Raw genomic sequence first — 20,922 nt, forward strand, 5'->3', positions numbered from 1 at the left:
TGTAGACGAATTAAGTCGGGTGATGCTGAGGGAATTAGATTAGGAAATGAGACCCTTAAAGTAGTAAAGGAGTTTTGCTATTTGGGGAGCAAAATAACTGATGATGGTCGAAGTAGAGAGGATATAAAATAAATATAGACTGGCAATGGCAAGGAAAGCGTTTCTGCAGAAGAGAAATTTGTTAACATCCAGGTTAGATTTAACTGTCAGGAAGTCATTTCTGAGAGAATTTGTATGGAGTGAAACATGGACGATAAATAGTTTGGACAAGAAAAGAATAGGAGTTTCTAAATGTGGTGCTACAGAAGAATGCTGAAAATTAGGTGGGTAGATCACATAATTAATCAGGAGGTACTGAATAGAACTAGGAAGAAGAGGAGATTGTGGCACAACTTGACTAGAAGAAGAGATCGGTTGGTGGGACATGTTCTGAGGCATCAAGGGATCACCAATTCAGTATTGGAGGGCAGCGTGGAGGGTAAAAATCGTAGAGGGAGACCAAGAGATGAATACACTAAGCAAATTCAGAAGGATGTAGGTTGCAGTAGGTACTGGTAGATGAAGAACCTTGCACAGGATAGAGTAGCATGGAGAGCTGCATCGAGCCAGTCTCAGGACTGAAGACCACAACGACAACAACATCGTTAACGTCGATATGCAGCAGGATTTTGGAACATGTATTGTGTTCGAACATTATGAATCACCTCGAAGAAAACGGTCTATTGACACACAGTCAACACGGATTTAGAAAAGATCGTTCCAGTGACACACAACTAGCTCTTTATTCACGTGAAGTGTTGAGTGCTATTGACAAGGGATTTCAGATCAATTCCGTATTTCTGGATTTCCGGAAGGGTTTTCACACGGTACCACACAAGCGGTTCGTAGTGAAATTGCGTGCATATGGAATATCGTCTCAGTTATGTGACTATATTTGTGTTTTCTTGTCAGAGAGGTCACAGTTCGTAGTAATTGACGGAAGGTCATCGAGTAAAACAGAAGTGATTTCTGGCGTTCCCCAAGGTAGTGTTATAGGCCCTTTAGTGTTTCTTATCTATATAAACGATGTGGGAGAAAATCTGAGCAGCCGTCTTCGGTTGTTTGCAGATGACATTGTCGTTTATTGACTAATTAAGTCATCAGAAGATGAAAACAAAATGCAAAACGATTTAGAAAAGAGATCTGAATGGTGCGAAAAGTGGCACTTGACCCTAAAAACGAAAAGTGTGAGGTCATCCACATGAGTGCTAAAAGGAACTCGTTAAACTTCGGTTACACGATAAATCAGTCTAATCCAAAAGCCGTAAATTCAACTAAATGCCTTGGTATTACAATTACGAACAACTTAAATTGGAAGGGCCAAATAGAAAATGTTGTGGGGAAGGCTAACCAAAGACTGCGTTTTATTGGCAGGACACTTAGCAAGTGTAACAGACCTCCTAAGGACACTGCCTACACTACGCTCGACCGTCCTCTTTTAGAATACTGCTGCGCGGTGTGGGATCCTTACCAGATAGGACTGACGGATTACATGGAAAAAGTTCAAAGAAAGGCAGCATGTTTTGTATTATCGCGAAATATGGGAGAGAGTGTCACAGAATACATTATTTGGGCTGGACATCATTAAAAGAAAGGAGTTTTTCGTTGCGACGGAATCTTCTCACGAAATTCCAGTCACCAATTTTCTCCTCCGAATGTGAAAATATTTTGTTGACACCGACCTGCATAGGGAGGAATGATCACCACGATAAAATAAAGGAAATCAGAGCTCGTACGGAAAGATAAAGGTGTTCATTCTTTCCGAGCGCTATACAAGATTGGAATAATAGAGAATTGTGAAGGTGGTTCGATGAATCCTCTGCCAGGCACTTACATTTTATTTGCAGAGTATCCATGTAGATGTAGATGTAGATCACCGTTCAATGCGGCGGCCTTACGCCACGTTATTGGAATCACACGTACTCCCGCACGGGTCCACTCTATTGGTCAACGTAGGAGTGATGAACCAATGTTTCATCGCCTCTGACGGTGTCCGGCAAAAAGTCACGATAAGCCTCCTAACCCGCAAGCAATTCCACATAGATGGCCCTTCGTTGCTCTTTATGATCTTCTGCAAGGCGGCAAGGAAACCAGTGGGCGAACATCTTTGCGTACCCCAGCTGGTGGACGACTGTGTCAGCATTACGAACAGAGGCGTCCAGTTGTGTTGCGAGGTGTCTTATTGTGATCCGTCGATCACCTCGAATGAGAGTGTCCGCACGTCCAACATTACAGACTCACAGCTGTGTACAGCCGCCGGCAAGCGAGAGATACGACAGGTTTGCGCAACTTTGTTGCGATTATGACAGACGCCTCGCCCATCGACTCGCCGTGCTTTTGTTCATTGCCAGTTTCCGTAGGCATTGTACAAGCGCCTATGAATATCTGTGATGTCGTGATTTTCCGCCAAAACAAATTCAATAACAGCACTCTGCTTGGCGGGCACCTCCGTTACACAGGGCATTTTTAAGGCTACGTATAGTGCCGCAATTTATCGGAACTTCAGGTAACTATAGAGGGTAAAGCTGTCCCACAACAAGTTCCGCATTTTTTCAACTGAAACTGGCCAAGAAACAAATGCGTTGCATTACTTATTGAACGACACTCGCAAATTACACTACTGGCCATTAAAATTGCAACAACACGAAGATGACGTACTACAGACGCGAAATTTAACCGACAGAAAGAAGATGCTGTGATATGCAAATGATTAGCTTTTCAGAGCATTCACACAAGGCTGGCGCCGGTGGCGTCACCTGCAACGTGCTGACATGAGGAAAGTTTCCAACCGTTTTCTCATACACAAACAGCAGTTGACCGGCGTTGAATGGTGAAACGTTGTTGTGAGGCCTCGTGTAAGGAGGAGAAATGCGTACCATCACGTTTCCGACTTTGATAAAGGTCGGATTGTAGCCTATCGCGATTGCGGTTTCTCGTATCGCGACATTGCTGCTCGCGTTGGTCGAGATCCATTGACTGTCAGCAGAATATGCAATCGGTGGGTTTAGGAGGGTAATACGGATCGCCGTGCTGGATCCCAACGACCTCGTATCACTAGCAGTCGAGATGACAGGCATCTTATCCTCATGGCTGTAACGGATCGTGCAGCCACGTCTCGATCCCGGAGTCAACACATGGGAACGTTTGCAAGACAACAACCATCTGCAAGAACAGTTCGACGACGTTTGCAGCAGCATGGACTATCAGCTCGGAGACCATGGCTGCGGTTACCCTTGACGCTGCATCACAGACAGGAGTACCTGTGATGATGTACTCAACGACAAACCTGCGTGCACGAATGGCAAAACGTAATTTTTTCGGATGAATCCAGGTTCTGTTTACAGCATCATGATGGTCGCATCCGTGGTTGGCGACATCGCGGTGAACGCACATTTGCGGCGTGTATTCGTCATCGCCATACTGGCATATCACCCTGTGTGATGGTATGGGATGCCATTGGTCGCACGTCTCGGTCACCTCTTGTTCGCTTTGACGGCACTTTGAACAGTGGACGTTACATTTCAGATGTGTTACGACCCGTAGCTCTACCCTTCATTCGATCCCTGCGAAACCCTGCCTTTCCACAGGATAATGCACGACCGCAGGTTGCATGTGCTGTACAGGCCTTTCTGGATACAGAAAATCTTCGACTGCTGCCCTAGCCAACATATTCTCCAGATCTCTCACCAATTGAAAACGTCTGGTCAATGGTGGCCGAGCAACTGGCTCGTCACAATACGCCAGTCGCTACTCTTGATGAACTGTGGTATCGTGTTGAAGCTGCATGGGCAGCTGTACCTGTACACGCCATCCAAGCTCTGTTTGACTCAATGCCCAGGCGTATCAAGGCCGTTATTACGGCCAGAGGTACTGATTTCACAGGGTCTATGGACCCAAATTGCGTGAAAATGTAATGACATGTCAGTTCTAGTACAATATATTTGTCGAATGAATACCCGTTTACCATCTGCATTTCTTCTTGGTGTACCAGTTTTCATGTCCAGTAGTGTAATTTTAGTAACTTTCATCTACTATTCTGAAAACAAACTTAATGCTTGTGGCTCTTTCTGATCGTCTACTGAAATGTGGACTTCAGTTACATCACACTTTTGTAATCGTCTTTCAGGTCAGTTGAATTATGTAAACTATCGTGAATCGACCGAGGCACTTATTCACAACAGTATATAAAATTCTCGCCTGCCATAATGTTTCTTATTCAAGGCTAATAATTTCATAAGATTAATCTCCCATATTTACGAATTGAACTCTGAACAATCGTAGTGCCATGATCCAGGATGGGTAACCAATCTCAATTTACACCGGCGGGTGCGGAAAGTGAAAACCATGTAGCACCAGTCCGACATTTATTCATCGTTTTGGAGAAGTTCATCAGAAAATGGGTATTCTGCACATCTTTAGTGCATTGATGTGATCAGTGTGAATACGTTTTATAAACCGATTTTCTCTCTTATGGTGCGTGGCAGTGTATTATACATTTACATTTTGTTTAACAAGTTGCTTATTACTCCTTAAATGAAAATAAAGTATTTAAATAATTCTTTTATTTTTCTACACCCATTAAGATTACCCTCACTAAGGATCAACTGAGCACAAAACAGATCTCATCTCATATTTAACTGATTAAATTGTCATTCCATTTAGAACTCGTGTCCATCATCAACACTATTTTGAGGTGTAACCTCCCACATGCGCGGATACTACTCCCGCACTGTCCATCTGAGCCACCGAGGGCACAATTAATGGTTCAAATGGCTCTGAGCACTATGGGACTTAACTACTGTGGTCATCAGTCCCCTAGAACTTAGAACTACTTAAACCTAACTAACCTAAGGACATCACACAACACCCATGCCCAAGGCAGGATTCGAACCTGCGACCGTAGCAGTCGCGCGGGTCCGGACTGAAGCGCCTAGAACCGATCGGCCACCGTAGTCGGCCCAGCCTCCCCTCCAACAATTACAAATCTTTCCTAGGTTCATATCGAATAGCTCCCCACATCATAATTTCAGGATTTGCATACGTATACTTTACGAGAGTGCTGCTTAATGTGACCTTATGCCAGACAGTCTACGGAGACGTTAGTGTCCGTTTGACCTTACAAACAGAAGTGGAACTCTTTGCTGATCGGGTTAAAAAGCAGTCTAGATCGCGATAAACGTCAGTTGATGATCGTGTTGCCGCGTGAGAACTTTCTCATTTTCTGATGGTGACTTCTACATGAAGTCGAAACCGAACATTAATAAAATATTATTGCGATCTTGACTGTTGTTTTAACGCTGCTGTATCACCAGATAGCTGCCACTCCTCTGGAGAATTTATGGTCTTCGCTGATTGCCGTATGATGCAATGCCCCAGCTGACTCTGATTCCACAGTGTGTACGTCTCGATAAAAGACGAATGACAACTCGTGATATCTGGTCAGATACCGGTGTACTGTTCCGAATGGAACATGGTGACACTCCGCGTGTAAACTCCACCCGGATATCAGCTGACGTCATCTGTCTTTTCGTCACAGGTGACGAACAATCCTACGATTTTGGAACGACCCGTACATATCCAGTTGGGATAATTTGTCCTGAATCCGTCTCCTCACCATCTGTCCTGCAGTTATTACGCTAGAGCCAGCTGTGCGTGTAGACTGTCGGTATGATCTTCCCATGCTTCTGCCAATCATCGACCTCTCTCAACGACTGAATATGGCGATACACTGATCGTCCTCCCGGTATACTGTGATGCGATCTCCACCGGAAAAATTCCAGTAACGTTAGAGATACCCAATAGCCACTACGTGATCACACCATTCTTCACCAGTAGGAATATTTCTTCTCTGTCTTAAAAACAGTGAAAATAAGTTTGCATCAGGACAAAATTTCAACAAACGTCTTCTTCAGTCCTGAGACTGGTTTGATGCAGCTCTCCATGCTACTCTATCCTGTGTAAGCTTCTTCATTTCCCAGTACCTACTGCAGCCTACATCCTTCTGAATCTGCTTAGTGTATTCATCTCTTGGTCTCCCTCTACGATTTTTACCCTCCACGCTGCCATCCAGTACTAAAAAGGTGATCCCTTGATGCCTCAGAACATGTCCTGCCAACCGATCCCTTCTTCAACAACAAACATATCCCAGGGTGTTTAAATATTTGCCTACCAGTTTGTAGCGTTCATTCAACGTGCCCACGGTGTAACACTTGTAAGTAGGCTGTTCAGGTTTTTGTGTTGGTAACGTCACGTAGTGCTCTGTATGAAAATCATGACTGTGCTGTGTGAAGTCTGTGGCTGGTTTGCATTGTTGGAATATTTGCTATTGTAGTGGTGGGCAGTTGGATGTGAACAGCGCGTAGCGTTGCGCAGTTGGAGGTGAGCTGCCAGCAGTGATGGGTGTGGGGAGAGAGATGACAGAGTTTTGAGAGCGGACGATCTGGACGTGTATCCGTCAGAAGAACGAAATTTGTAAGACTGGATGTAATGAACTGATATATATATATATATATATATATATATATATATATATATATATATATATATATATAATGGCTTTTGAGCACTATTAAAGCCGGCCGGTGTGGCCGTGCGGTTCTAGGCGCTTCAGTCTGGAACCGCATAACCGCTACGGTCGCAGGTTCGAATCCTGCCTCGGGCATGGATGTGTGTGATGTCCTTAGGTTAGTTAGGTTTAAGTAGTTCTAAGTTATAGGGGACTGATGACCACAGATGTTAAGTCCCATAGTGCTCAGAGCCATTTGAACCACTTTGAACACTATTAAGGTAAATACATTGTTTTTTCTCTATCAAAATCTTTCATTTGCTAACTATGTCTATCAGTAGTTAGTGCCTTCTGTAGTTAGAATCCTTTATTTAGCTGGCAGTGTTGGCGCTCGCTGTATTGCAATAGTTCGAGTAACGAAGATTTTTGTGAGGTAGGTGATTCATGAAAGGTATTGGTTACTGTTAGTCAGGGCCATTCTTTTGTAGGGATTATTGAAAGTCAGATTGCGTTGCGCTAAAAATATTTTGTGTCAGTTTAGTGTTGATCAGTATAAGTAAAGAGGGAAATGTCTGAGCACGTTCAGTTCTGCTCAGCTGTTTGAAAATCAAATAACGTAAGGGGTTTACCAGCACAGTAATTCACAAATTTTTCTAAGGGGAGGTTTCACACTTACCGTTTTCTTCAGTGCACGTGGGCCGTGGCACTAGAAGGCGGACGGGGAGACAACACTTAGAGCGCCCGGCGAAACGGCGCGCTCTCTATACAACCGAGCTGTTGCTTTTTGTCGACCTCAGCTGTGGCAGGTCGGTTCAGCCAACAGATGATTTCCCGTAAAAGGTGGTGGCCGGGTGTGAGCTCCGTTCACTGATATAGTCCCAACTTGCAACAACGGCTCACCACAAACCGTTTGTAAAACCATAATCAGTGATCGTTTCATACTGCTACTTTAGTATCGCCGTCATGAATAACATGTAGTCCTTCAACTAATTCCAAAAGTTAGACAAATGTAGATAAATTTCACAAATGATGCGATGAGCACACAGCAGAAACTGAAGACATCAAGCGGTACTCCAGTCTGGCCTTCGTTGGTAACGAATGCACAGCGAGGAGCAAGTGGAATTGCCTCATGCATCACGAACGTGAAGCAGAGAAAAAAAGCACCGCGCAACAGTAGGGAGGAGACATACGAAGGGCATATCTGGAGAGATGTTCCATGAAATTAAAGTGACCCAGATTCAAGCTCTCAGTAGCACGACGCCACAAGGTAAGCAGGACTGCGTAGCAGCCACAACTCTTTCTCTTTTCCCTCTTTCTGAGTCGGTGTGTATGTGTGTGTAAGTATCGCGGGACTGGCTCATCACCGTTTCAGAATTTCCTACCTGGCACCGACAGGCAATAATACTTGCTTCCCAGGCAGCGTTTTGGTTGCAACTGTATCATTGCAAGGACGATTTGCAACGTTCACGTCCTGGCAATAAAAGACTTTCTTAGGACAGAATAGCTGTATTTCGTCGGCATGGACTTTGTTGCGTGATTGTACAGTGTCCAACGTTCCTCCAGTGAGTAGATTCCTCTTCCAAAGCGTTATTTCCGACCATATGGAAAACATCCGGCTATAGCTGCCAAACTTCATTATTTCACGAGAGGCGTTCAATAAGTAATGCAGCACATTCTTTTTCCTGGAAGCAGGTTGGATTTATTCAGGATTCCAGTACGTCATAATACTCCCCGCTCGCCGGCCGCGGTGGCCATGCGGTTCTAGGCGCTGTAGTCCGGAACCGCGCGACTGCTACGGTCGCAGGTTCGAATCCTGCCTCGGGCATGGATGTGTGTGATGTAGTTAGGTTTAAGTAGTTCTAAGTTCTAGGGGACTGATGACCTCAGATGTTAAGTCCCATAGTGCTCAGAGCCATACGTCATTGGGACAAACAACAGGAAGTCGGAAGGAGAGAAATCAGGTCTGTAGGGAGGTTGAGGAGGAATAACAGACCGATGAAGTTTTGTGAGCTCCTCTCGGATGCGCGACGTCTTGCGTTTCCATGAACAAGGAGAAATTCATTTGCTTTTTTGTGGCGTCGCACGACTTGACGTCGTTTCACAATTTCCTGAGGGTAGCGCAATACACTTAGATTTGTACCATGAAGGAGGACATCAAACACAATACCTCCTACAGACTTCCAAAGGGCCGTCGCCATGACTTTATCGGCTGAGGGTGCGATTTTGAACTTTTTCTTCGAAGCAGAGGTGGCTTGCGACACTCCATGAATTTCAGTTTTGTTTCTTGTGCGAAGAGATGAACCCATATTTTATCGCCTGTGAAGATCTTCGACAAAAATAAAAAGTCAGAGTCGGCCTCGTAACGTGCAAGCAATTCCGCACAGATGGCTCTTGGTTGCTCTTCATGGTCTTCTATTAGGCGGCAAGAAACCCAGTGATCAGAAACCTTTCAGTGCCCCAACTGGTGGACTAGTGTGCTAGCGTTATCTAGAGAGAAGTCCAGTTGAGAACTACAGACAACACAAGCCGTGTACCTCCTTCCTGGTAGAACGACTGGAACTGATCGGTTGTCAGACTCCTTCCGTCTAATAAGCGCTGCTCATGCATTACATCTTTGGGCGGGTTTAGTGTCATCTCTGAACAGTCAAAAGGGCTGTGTCTGTGATACAATATCCACAGTCAACGTCTGTCTTCAGGAGTTCTCGGAACCGAGGTGATACAAAACCTTTTTTGATGTGTGTATTTCTCTGCCCTTCCATTTCTGAACAGCGCGAAGGAAAACCGATGATTTAATTCTTGCCATGCCACCTCTGATTTCTCTTGTTGTATTACGATGACCATTTCTCCATGTGTAGCAGGGCTCCAACAAAACGTTTTCACATTCGGAGGAGAAAGTTGCTGACAGAAACTTCGTGAAAAGCTCATGCCGCAGCGAAATCCGCTTTTGTTGTAATGACTGCCACCCCAACTCGCATATCCTTGTCTCTCTCCTCTGTTTCTCGATTATACAAAAAGAGCCGCCCTTGTCTGTACTTGTATGTATTGTATTGTACGTTAACCGGGGCCCTAGAAACGACGGAGACGCTCCGTCCCTGCCGCAGCCGCAGTGGTCCACAACCTCACGACGACTACCGCAGTCCACTTCACCCCTCCGCCGCCCCACACTGAACCCAGGGTTATTGTGCGGTTCGGCCCCCAGTGGAGCCCCCCCAGGGAACGTCTCACACCAGGCGAGTGTAACCTTTATGTTTGCGTGGTAGAGTAATGGTGGTGTACGCGTACGTGGAGTACTTGTTTGCGCAGCAATCGCCGACATAGTGTAACTGAGGCGGAATAAGGGGAACCAGCCTGCATTCGCCGAGGCAGATGGTAAACCGCCTAAAAACCATCCACAGACTGGCCGGTTCACCGGACCTCGACACAAATCCGCCGGGCGGATTCGTGCCGGAGACCAGGCGCTCCTTCCCGCCCGGATAGCCGTGCGTTAGACCACACGGCCAACCGGCCGGGCTAGTCCGTACTTACTCGATGTCCTCCTTCCATCGTATCTCGCAGCAGTGCTCCAGAAAAGGACGGACGGGCCTATTGTAGCAGTGTCTGTAGCTGACTGGTTGCATCTTCTAAGCGTTCTGCCAATAAAACAACGCAGTATGTGAATGGTACACCACCTCCTGCAGACACAGGCCGAGTTGGTACACCAACAAATCGGGCAGTGTCATTCATGTTGTCGTCATGGGCCGCCCAAACACGGTAGCTCCATTGTGCCATTCTGTCAGGTCTCCACATTCAACTATTTTGCTTCACTGATTCCATGCACCAGACTGGCACATACAAACTACTTGATTGCAGGCACACTCGGTTGCCTTATACCCATTATACAAGATCTACAGCGCTCCAGTTTGCCCTTTTAAGGAGGTAAGTAATATTTCCTCTGATGAATTTAGATCAAATCCCTAAACCACACTTTTGCCGTGGCCAAAGCGTATTATGTAAGCGATCCCAGCGTTACTGTTCTGGTTTTTTTTTTCCAGTTCAGTCCCTCACGTATCATTTTCACTCAGTGCGACCAGATCGCTTACCTACTATACGCCAGCGTCCATTTGGGATATCAGAAAACACTGGCTATAAACTACTCAGAAGACGAATCTGACTTTCCATCTTATGGTGCAAATCCATCGCCTTCCATCCACTGCTCTAATTGGTGACTCGTTTCTAGTGCAAAGCGGCAGATGCCCATCTGTCATATAAACAGGCAAACAATATCCGTAGGTTTGTTTTAAAATGGTATAAAGAGTACTGACAGTTTTGTTTACGGATATTGTTTTAGCTATCTTGCATGAACATTCTCATACTTAATTATGTAAAATATGCTCTACTCATTCTTCTAAACTGTCTATGGCGATATTTATTTCATAATTTTTAACTGCCTATTGTGCAATACCACGTTGTGTTCCATCTCGATTTTCTCGTCTGTGCTTGATGTTGTGTCACTTACGGCCCATGCCATAACAAGACGAATTCAGCATTCGTACCTTTTGTAAATGAACAAGAAGACACTACAAACCCTAACCGTTATGGAAATAATTTTCTTTGGCAGTTAACCAAACTAATTAACTGATGCGCGATATTACTGTTTTATCCATTTGAACGAAAGGGAAGACACTCAACATACTACTCTTAATAGACGTGTGAACAAGGCTATTGCACAGATACAGCTCGCAATTTCTTTACACTATTGTATAACATGCGCCAACACATCATAAACAAATTTCCATTAACATAAACGCCACCTCTGACTCACACCTAGGTCTTTCCACTTTGAATTCATTATGACACAGAGTGAATTTAGGCAAGGGATGAAACGCCGAGGTGTCAATGACCAACAAAAAGAGAGTATGAAGAGCGTTTATAATTTTGCAGTACTTTCTGTCTTGCAGCATTAATACCGCTCATTAATACCGCATGCATTTCCAGCAGTTTGGCAGAAAGCAATATTACCGGTGAAACAAGGGTGGGGCGACGGGGTGGGATGGAAAAGGGGCGGGGCCGAGTGACACATGAGTGGCGTGAGTAAATAACAAACGAATTTTGATGAAAGTACAAAGCTGATGTAATACCAGCTGTGTACAATTCTTCATTAGCTAAAAATTACACATTCCAAAACGCTTTGCACTTTTGCTTTCCAACCACGATTCTGGGGTAGACAACAGAGAACCACATACTCTTGGCTAAAACAAACGTGGCACGATGTTGGTTGCTTGTAATACAAAGACGTACTTCCGAGCCGCGTGGGATTAGCCGAGCGGTCTAAGGCGCTGCGGTCATGGACTGTACGGCTGGTCCCGGCGGAGGTTCGAGTCCTCCCTCGGGTGTGGGTGTGTGTGTTTGTCCTTAGGATAATTTAGGTTAAGTAATGTGTAAGCTTAGGGACTGATGACCTTAGCAGTTAAGTCCCATAAGATTTCACACATATTATTTTTTGAGCGTACTTCCGATCGCTAATTCCACTGTATCTTTTCCTTTGCCGTGTTTAATCGCTTGAAGTCTCAGTAAATTCGTACACCCCTTTTCCTCCTTTCTCTGAGAAAAAGTATATACACTATATGATCAAAAGTATCCGGACACCTCCAAAAACATACGTTTTTCATATTAGGTGCATTGTGCTGCCACCTACTGCCAGGTACTCCATTTCAGCGACCTCAGTAGTCATTATACATCGTGAGAGAGCAGAATGGGGCGATCCGCGGAATTCACGGACTTCGAACGTGGTCAGTTGATTGGGTGTCATTTGTGTCATATGTATGTACGCGAGATTTCCACACTTCTAAACATCCCTACGTCCACTGTTCCCGATGTGATAGTGAAATGGAAACGTGAAGGGACACGTACAGCACAAAAGCATTCAGGCCGACCTCGTCTGTTGACTGACAAAGACCACGGACAGTTGAAGAGGATCGTAATGTGTAATAGGAAAACATCTATCCAGACTATCACACAGAAATTCCAAAATGCATCAGGATCCACTGCAAGTACTATGTCAGTTAGGCGGAAGGTGAGAAAGCTTGGATTTCATGGTCGAACGGCTGCTCATAAGCCACACATAACGCCGGTAAATGCCGAACGACGCCTCGCTTCGTGTAAGGAGCGTAAACATTGGACGATCGAACAGTAGCAAAACGTTGTGTGGAGTGACGAATCACGGTACACATTGTGGCGATCCGATGGCAGGGTGTGGGTATGGCGAATGCCCGGTGAACGTCATCCGCCAGCGTGTGTAGTTTCAACAGTAAAATTCGTAGGCGGTGAAGTTTTGGTGTGGTCGTGTTTTTCTCTTGCATCCCTTGTTGTTTTGCGTAGCACTATCACAGTACAGGTCTAATCAAAAATGGTTCAAATGGCTCTGAGCACTACGGGACTTAACATCTATGGTCATCAGTCCCCTAGAACTTAGAACTATTTAAACCTAACTAACCTAAGGACATCACACAACTGGATCACGAGGCACAGAATGCACAGGCCTACATTGATGTTTTAAGCACCTTCTTGTTTCCCACTGTTGAAGAGCAATTCGGGGATGGCGATTGCATCTTTCAACACGATCGAGCACCTGTTCATAAAGCACGCCCTGTGGCTCAGTGGTTACACGACAATAACATCCCGTAATGGACCGGCCTGCACAGAATCCTGACCTGAATCCTATAGAACACCTTTGGGATGTTTTGGAATGCCGACTTCGTGGCAGGCCTCACCGACCGACATCGATACCTCTCCTCAGTGCAGCACTCCTTTAAGAATGGGCTGTCATTCCCCAAGAATCCTTCCAGCACCTGATTGAACGTGAGAGAGTGGAAGCTGTCATCAAGGCTAAGGGTAGACCAACACCGCATTGAATTCCAGCACTGCTGATGGAGGGTGCCACGAACTTATAAGTCATTTTCAGCCAGGTGTCCGGATACTTTCCATCACATAGTGTATCTGTGTAACAGTACGCTTAAATTTTGAATAAAAATCAACAACAACGGCGACGAAGACGTACGGTACCAGGAGACACGCTCGTTCTCCCAACGGCGCTGTTAAAAAGGGAGGAGGATCGCATATTCAGGGCAACCTCCTGTCCTTCCGCTGGGAACCTGTCTCTAAAAGACGAAAGTGTCAGCAGTGATCACGGGAGAGGATGCAGAACGCGATGGAAATCACTGCATTAAAGAAACAACGTACATCCACAGGACTTGTCGCCTGGAATTCAAAAGTGCCATGATGATCTCCCCATTGGTAAGTGATTACGCATTAGCCCCTCCAGATGTCCAGAAGGCGACTGTCGACGCGGATGTGACGATGAGAAAGAGACCGACAATCAACGGAAGCGTAACGTTCTTCAAGTCGGAGCGTAGAAAGTAAGAAGTAGGGGAGCTACGTAATCTGGAACGGGAATTGCAAAGGCTTAATCTTAATACAGTGGGGTCAGTGATCTGAAGTGGAAAGAAGAAAAGGATTTCTGGTCAGACGAATATAAGGCAATAACAACAGCAGCAGAAAATAGTACAACGGGAATAGGATTCGTTTAGCAAGGTAGAACACAGATTGAGTTACTGTGCACTAATTACAACAATTGAGAGGTATAAGCCGACATCGCAAGTGGAAGATAAAGATACAGACAAAGCGTGTGAAGATACTGAATAGGTAATTCAATTTGTAAAGGAAGATGATAATCTAACATTCACGCAGTGCTGCAACGCGGTAGCAGGGGAATGAATAGACGATAAAGTTGAGGAAAAATGTCTGCTTGGTAGTAGAAATTAGAGAAGAGGAAGTCTAATTAAGTCCTGCAATAAATTTCAGATAGTAAAAGCGAATACACTGTTCAGAGATCGTACAGTCCAGAGACACGGCAATATTCCACCTGGATTACATCATACTCAGATATTCGCTGTAAGACTTATCCAGAAGTTGATATAGACACGAGTTACAATTTAGTAATGTTGAAGAGCAGACTGAAGTTTAACAGCATCCTACGGAAGAATCTTTCTGGAAAGGAGTAAGATACGGGTGTACTGAGTGATGAAGAGAAGTGTTCAAAATTCTTTAAGGATGTAGATACTGGGATATAATGTTTTCGAGGTAGGTCACGAGTTGTCACGAGCGCTGAAGAGACAAACATAGGTACAAGGAAGGTAACAGCAAAGAAACCTTGGGTAACAGAAGAAAAGCTTGAACTGATCGAGAAAAGAAGAAACTGTAAAAATGTGAGGAAAGAAGAAACTGTAAAAATGTGCAGGAAAAGGCAAAATAATATAACGATGTAGTTAACTTAGGGATGAAATAAATAGGAACTGTAGGGAAGCGAAAACAAAGTGGTTGTAGGAAGAATATGAAGAAATCGAAAAAGTTGTGGTCATTGGAAAGACTGATTAATCACACAGAAACGACAAAACTATCTCAGATGCAATGAAAATTAAGGACTAATGGGAATTCCGCTGCTAAAGACAGACGAGAGAGCGGAAAGGTAGAAAGAGTACATTAAGGGCTTCTACGACCGGGAGGACTTGTCTAAGGCATGACACGAGAAATGGGCAGAGAAAACGTAGAGGATCTAGTAGTGCAGTCAGACTATAATAGAATGATGGAAAGCGTTCGATCAAATCACACGGGATTACTTCGGAATTTCTAAAATCGCTGGGGGAAATGCCAAACGAACAACTACTCAAATTTGTGTTGAAAATCTGCGAGAACGGAGACCTACCATCAGAATTTTTGAAAAATATCATCCACAATCCAGAAAATAGCAAGGGCAGGTAGGTACGAGAACTATTGCACAATCAGCTTAACAGCCCCCAGTTACTAACAAGAATAAAAAACAAAAAAGACTGGGAAAGGAAATTGAGAGTGTGTTATATGAGGATCCGTTTGGCTTTAGGAAAGGTGAAGGCACCTTACAGGATGTCCTGACGTGTTTGATACAGGATCCAAGTCGCGTTCATAAGATTTGTCGATCTGGAAAAAACCTTCGACGATGGAAAATGGCACAAGATGTTCGAAATTCTGAGGAAAATAGGAGTAAGCTATAAAGAAAGACGTTTAATATAGAGTATGTGTAAGAACCAAAAGGTAACAGTAAGACTGTAAGATCAAGAACGAAGTGCTCGGATTAAAAAACGGTGTAAGACAGGGATGCAGCCTTTCGCCCTCCTATTTAATCTATACAGCGAAGAAGTAGTGCCGGCCGCGGTGGTCTAGCGGTTCTAGGCGTGCAGTCCGGAACCGCGCGACTGCTACGGTCGCAGGTTCGAATCCTGCCTCGGGCATGGGTGTTTGTGCTGTCCTTAGGTTAGTTAGGTTTAAGTAGTTCTAAGTTCTAGGGGACTGATGACCACAGATGTTAAGTCCCATAGTGCTCAGAGCCATTTGAACCATTTGAAGAAGTAGTGACGGAAATAAAAGAAAGGTTCAAGAGTGGAACTAAAATTTAAGGTGCAGTGTTATCAAATATTCCCTGATAACATTCCTATTCTCAGTGACAGTGCAGGAATGTTGCAGTGAATGGAATGAACGTTCTAATGATGACCCTGATGATGTTTTGCGGGGTGCTCAACATCGAGGTCATCCCTATCTTTCCAGTTCCAATATCGTCGCTTGCCGAATGATGATGAGATGATGAGGACAACACAAACACCCAGTCCCCGGGAGGAAAAAATCTCCGACCCGGCCGGGATCGAACCCGGGACCCCACGATCCAGCGGTAGCAACATTAGTCACTAGACCTCAAGCTGCGGACATGAATGTTCTAATGAGTACAGAATATGGTCTGGGAGAAAATGGATAAAAGACGAAAGTAATTCTTCTTCAGCAAGGACTGTAGGAGAACTTAAGTGAAATTTTGGAGATATGAGAGAAGCACCGGAAAAATTCGAGCTATGAGGCCAAGATTCTATTCGAAAGTAATCCTTGGAATTTAAACGTTTATTTTAAACACACCTGTCGTGCATATTTATCAGTGATAGAATGCCTAAGGTATGGTTCAAATTGCTCTGAGCACTATGGGACTTAACTTCTGAGGTCATCAGTCCCCTAGAACTTAGAACTACTTAAACCTAACCTAACCTAAGGACATCACACACATCCATGCCCGAGGCAGGACTCGAACCTGCGACCGTAGCGGTAGCGCGGTTCCAGACTGTAGCGCCGAAGGTATGAGTTACTCATGTCTGCTTCTGGTACATTGTGCGTTCAGAGTATTCTCTTAAGGTTCATTAGATATTTCAATGCAAAGTTCGTTATTTAATCCTTCATTAACTCAGGTTTTTTTCAGTCACTGATTAGAAGTTTACGGATCCGTCCAATTAAATCTTTTATTACAAGAATGTTAGCTTCCACTGATAGGCATTAATTACGTCTTAAAACTAGAATACATGCTCGCTTTCTTTTTAGCTGTGCGCATGAAGCCGTAATTAAAGAGTAAACGTAAGCCTGCGTTACAGGCAATGGTATCGCTGCATTTTTTTCCTTTGCATGTAACTCGAATGTGTAGTATGATTTTCACGTTACCGCGAAATATACACCATACGCATTTGCCGTTATCCTTCCATAGGCAGATTTTTTTATTTATTTTTTTTCTTGTCAACTTCGCGCTTACATTCACTTACCACACACAGAATGAAAGTAACATTCATTTTCTGCAACAGCATTTCAATTTTATGCCAACACGTCTACATTTATACCGTGGGTATCTTTTTCAGATACTTGCCAAACCATATTTTGAAGTGCCGCATCCCTACTTCGTCGGTCACTCGTTTGGTATCTCTAGTGGCAGGCTAATTTATTGCTCTCACGAATGAACTACATTCTGTTTATCCCGGGCTGGTCAGCAATTGGGAAACCCAGTCAGCGGAGCCATTCGACTCGGCAAACCGCTAGCTGCAGTTACACGTTCACAATGTACTCTCTAGACACCACCCGGTGTCTACGTAATTTTTACAGAAAGCTTCAAGTCAGAATCATATGTCTGGCATTGAGGTATATCATAAATCCACCGCCCTTGTTAAGAAGTCTTAGCCTCGCTGAAGTGTAGGGACCTACTTCCGTTCTTTTTTCACAATCCATTCTGTGCTGTTGACCTGTCTGGAGTTGTCTTTGCAGTTGAAAAACTGGTACAAATACCTTGACTGAGCACTGCTGCGCGGCTCGTAACATAGAAAATTAGCTACATCTTTTATCTTGATTAACTTGCTTTCTGAGCATATCGTCTCAGTTTGCCTTCCTTACATTTATTTCGTAATTGACACTGATTAAGCATCTGTGTAAGAAATTTTGAAATTACAAGACTTTTGTTTATTCTTCCTTGTAGTGATAATTCATGTGTTCTGGCCCGTTTTCTTGGGTCTCAAGACACCTCAGCACTTACAGGAGGTCATATTGTGTGATGACAAATGGAAGAGGATGGTGGAGAGTACCATCACAGAACGCTGGTTAAAATGGTAGAAGTAATACCTTCCCGCTGATGTATTGTAACTTGAATATCAGGGTCTACTCTTTTGGCGGTACTTAGTACATAAATACTACGCCGTTTTTCTGACACCCGAGACGTTATGTATTACGTTCCTCACATTTTTGTGGTTTATGCCAAATAACAATAATGGTCACTTATTCACATATTGATTACAGTTAATACACTACTGGCCATTAAAATTGCTACACCAAGAAGAAATGCAGATGATAAACGGGTATTCATTGGACAGATATATTATATTAGAACTGACATGTCATTACATTTTCACGCAATTTGGGTGCATAGATCCTGAGAAATCAGTACCCAGAACAACCACCTCTGGCCGTAATAACGGCCTTGATACGCCTGGGCATCGAGTCAAACAGAGCTTGGATGGCGCGTACAGGTACAGCTGCCCATGCAATTTCAACACGATACCACAGTTCATCAGGAGTAGTGAGTGGCGTATTGTGACGACCCAGTTGCTCGGCCACCATTGACCAGACGTTTTCAGTTGGTGAGAGATCTGGAGAATGTGCTGGCCAGTGTAGCAGTCGAACATTTTCTATATCCAGAAAGGCCCATACAGGACCTGCAACATGCGGTCGTGCATTATCCTGTTGAAATGTAGGGTTTCTCAGGGATCGAATGAAGGGTAGAGCTACTGGTCGTAATACATCTGAAAACTAGCGTACACTGTTCAAAGTGCCGTCAATGCGAACAAGAGGTGACCGAGACGTGTAACCAGTGGCACCCCATACCATCACGCCGGGTGATACGCCAGTAAGGCGATGACGAATACACGCTTCCAATGTGCTTTCACCGTGATGTCACCAAACACTGATGCGACCATCATGATGCTGTAAACAGAAGCTGGATTCATAGGAAAAAATGATGTTTTGCCTTTCGTGCACCCAGGTTAGTCGTTGAGTACACCATCGCAGGCGCTCCTGACTGTGATGCAGCGTCAAGGGTAACCGCAGCCATGGTCTCCGAGCTGATAGTCCATGCTGCTGCAAACGTCGTTGAACTGTTCGTGCACATGGTTGTTGTCTTGCAAACGTCCCCATCAACTGACTCAGGGATCGAGACGTGGCTGAACGACCCGTTACAGCCAAGCGGATAAGATTCCTGTCATCTCGACTGCTAGTGATACGAGGCCGTTGGGATCCAGCACGGCGTTCCGTATTACCCTCCTGAACCCACCGATTCCATATTCTGCTAACAGTCATTGGATCTCGACCAACGCGAGCAGCAATGTCGCGATACGACAAACCGCAATCGCGATAGGCTACAATCCGACCTTTATCAAAGTCGGAAACGTGATGGTACGCATTTTTCCTCCTTACACGAAGCATCACAAGAACGTTTCACCAGGCAACGCCGGTCAACTGCTGTTTGTGTATGAGAAAGCGGTTGGAAACTTTCCTCATGTCAGCACGCTGTTGGTGTCGCCACCGGCCCCAACCTTGTGTGAATGCTCTGAAAAGCTAATCATTTCCATATCACAGCATCTTCTTCCTGTCGGTTAAATTTCGCGCCTGTAGCACGTCATCTTTGTAGGGTAGCAATTTTGATAGCCAGTAGTGTATAAGAAATTTAACCACGTAACCTCGTCTGATTACGACACATGTGGGTGTATGGTAAAGTACCAATATATCCTGATTGAATTTTCACTCTTCAACAGAGTGTGCGTCGATCTGAAACCTCCTGGCGGATTAAAACTAAGTACCGGACCGTAACTCGAACCTCGAACCTTTGCCTTTTACATGCAAGTGGTCTATAGTATCGAAGCACGACTCACCTACCTTCCTCACAAATTCACTCCCGCCAACGTAGTTCGAGTCCCAGAACTGTAAAAAGATTTAATCTCCTACGAAGTTTCAAAAAACGAAAAGTCGTTTTCACTACACGTTAAGTCGTCTGACTTGCTATCACATACCGTTGTGTCACCTCACATCTCTACCTGTCGGTATTAAAAATTTTACTTCGTGCCGCAAGAAGGATTTGAAGCTCTATACGCTAATTAACAACCATGACCTCAACGTCGCCAAATTTATCTTTTCCGGCGTTGTTTCTGTGACTATATGAGATGCTTCTTTCCGCAAACTTCTTTTTCCGAACATTCAGCTTACAGTTTAAGGAGATCGTAAGGAAACAGACAACTGTTTCACAGATGCATGGCGTGACAGGTACAAGTGCAGATATTCTTATATGTGGTACCATAATATGTACACAAATCGGTATGTTGGTTTTTTTTTCCTCTATGTCTGACAGTCTTCCTACAAACACATTAATGATGTACTGCCTAATGTTCTGCATGGTCGTAAAACTGCACCAGTAAGTGGACTATGCCTGTCAGTATAGACTAACTGCTTTGCATCCATGTGTCCACACTTCAACACGTGATCTGCTGCCGAGGGAAAAAATAAATGTTAATAGGTTGCTTTTGTCACAAATATCTGGACGTACTAACGAATCTAAAAACATGGTACACCTAATAGCTATAATTATAGTAAGCAAATAACGTAAATACCGAGGTAATGTTGTTGAGCATGCTGTCCTCAGTCACCAGTAGAAATATCTGCGCTTGTACCCTTTATATACCAAGCGAGGTGGCGCAGTGGCTAGCACACTGGACTCGCATTAGGGAGGACGATGTTTCAATCCCACGTCCAGCCATCCTGATTAAGGTTTTCCGTGATTTCCCTAAACTGCTCCAGGCAAATGCCGGGATGGTTCCCTTGAAACGGCACGGCCGACTTCCTTCACCGTCCTAGACCGATGACCTCACTGTCTGGTCTCCTTCCCCAAACAACCCAACCCAACCCTATACCAATTATATCCTGTATGATTGGGTCTTACAATTAAGGCAAATTATACACCCAATCATTAA

Source organism: Schistocerca americana, chromosome 1, assembly GCF_021461395.2.
Source record: "Schistocerca americana isolate TAMUIC-IGC-003095 chromosome 1, iqSchAmer2.1, whole genome shotgun sequence".
NCBI lineage: Eukaryota > Metazoa > Arthropoda > Insecta > Orthoptera > Acrididae > Schistocerca > Schistocerca americana.